Source organism: Bison bison, unplaced genomic scaffold (assembly GCF_000754665.1).
Source record: "Bison bison bison isolate TAMUID 2011002044 unplaced genomic scaffold, Bison_UMD1.0 scf7180017864375, whole genome shotgun sequence".
NCBI classification, from domain to species: domain Eukaryota; kingdom Metazoa; phylum Chordata; class Mammalia; order Artiodactyla; family Bovidae; genus Bison; species Bison bison.
In genome coordinates this window covers 5,951,244-5,953,374 of record NW_011494947.1, presented here as the reverse complement: position 1 = coordinate 5,953,374, position 2,131 = coordinate 5,951,244, and positions in this window count along the sequence as shown.

The window sequence follows — 2,131 nt, the reverse complement described above, 5'->3', positions numbered from 1 at the left end:
GCTCATGGGCTTTCCCTCTCCAAGAACAGACTTGAGGCTCTCTGGAGGGCTGGAGGTGCCAGGGACCCTCAACTAGGAGGTGACCCTATTTCTGCTGGCCTGCTGGGTGCTGGTCTACTTCAGTGTCTGAAAGGGGGGTCAAGTCAACAGGCAGGGTATAGCCAGGAGAGACAACGGGGCTGGGGCAGCGCTTCCTGGGTGTGGGGTGCATCTGTGAGGGATCACTGGTGCCATGGGAGGTGACTGCATCAAGGGTTGTACTTCAATCTGGCCCCTGAGCCCCACCCCCTTGCAGGAGAGTCCTCTTACAGCAGGCGTGAGTGGATGCTGTCAGTGAACTCCTTGTAGAGGAAATGATTTAGGTGGTCCAATTTGTAAAGCCACACACTTTCATTAGGACTTTCAAAAGACAGGTGACGCTAGTGGTAAAGAGTCTGCCTGCCAACGCAACAGAGGCAATAGACACAGGTTCAGTCCCTGGGTGGGGAAGATCCCCTGGAGAAGGAAATGGAAAGCCACTCCAGTATTCTTGCCTGGAAAATTCTGTGCTGAGAGGAGCCTTGTGGGCTAGAGTCCATGGGTCACAAAGAGTCAGACACCATTGAGCCCATATACACATACTTTTTAAAATATAAATTTATTTATTTTAATTGGAAGTTAATTACTTTACAATATTGTATTGGTTTTGCCATACATCAACATGAATCCGCCACAGGTATACACGTGTTCCCCATCCTGAACCCCCCTCCCTCCTCCCTCCCTGTAATCCAGGAGAAAGCGGAGGTTAGAGAAGTGGTTACAGTTCAGGACAGAGTGAGATAAATCATGAGGAGGACTTCCCTGAGGGTTCAGTGGACTGAAATCCACCTGTCAATACAAGGGTCATGGTTTGATGCCTTGTCCGGGAAGATCAAACACACCACAGAGCAACTGAGCTTATGCCCCACAACTACTAGGCCTGTCCTCTAGATCCCATGTTCTTCATTCAGAGAAGCCACCATGATGAGAAGCCTGTGCTCAACAACTATAGAGTGTAGATGCCACTGGCCACAACTAGGGAAAGCCCATGTTTATCAACAAACACTAAGCACAGGCAAAAATATATAAATAAAGTCAATGTGATGAGAGGAGAGCAGGCCAGCTTCTCTGAGTAAAGGCAGTTGGGAGCTGGACTGGGGATCCTGTTCAAAAGCCAAGTGGGAAGTAAAGCCTTGTAGTCACTTACAGATGACTAAATGAGCTCTCTGTCCCAGGCTCCCCTGTGGGTGCTAGAAAGGGAGAGCCATAAGCAGATGTTGTTATGGTTTTAGTTGTAGGTTTAACAGATATTAATAGGTTTTCACCATCATCCCTAGAGAAAAACCATGTCAGGGCAGAAACAGACTCACATGGGTATGTAGAGTAGGTGTGGACCCTCTGGTCAGACGTGTGCGAGGAAAGCCCAAAGAACATACCGAGCAAGGGTCTAGCATGTTGATTTCTGTTGTCATCCATCTCACAAGAGGAAGCTCATGAATTAACCAGACCTACCTGAAGGTCAGACATAGGGCAGAAGGAGAGTCAGTGGTACCTCTATGTGGCTCTGATTCCCACCTCCACAGATGACACCGTGAGGACACCCTTAGAAGCCCCCACTGAGGGGACTGGTCACAGTTTCCCAGGGCATGAATGCTGGAGTTCAGGGATGTCCAGGCTTCACTGGATTCAGTCATGCCACCCTGCTCCCAGGCATTCAGCACCCATCTCCACTCCTACCATATCCTGCGACCTTTGAGGGTTTCCTCTTCTATAACTAGCCTGTTTGTATTCTTTTCACATTTCCACAACTTGGAATTGCAGTTATCTTCTTGATGATCAACAAATTATGAAAAACATTGGTATATTCTTGATATTAGTCTGTTATGGGCTTAAAACAATATTTAGGAAGTGCTTCCCCACTCCTAGCTTACAAGGATATTTTATTACATTTTGTATAGTAGAATGATGCTAAAGCTGAAACTCCAGTACTTTGGCCACCTCATGCAAAGAGTTGACTCATTGGAAAAGACTCTGATGCTGGGAGGGATTGGGGGCAAGAGGAGAAGGGGACGACAGAGGATGAGATGGCTGGATGGCATCACTGACTTGATGG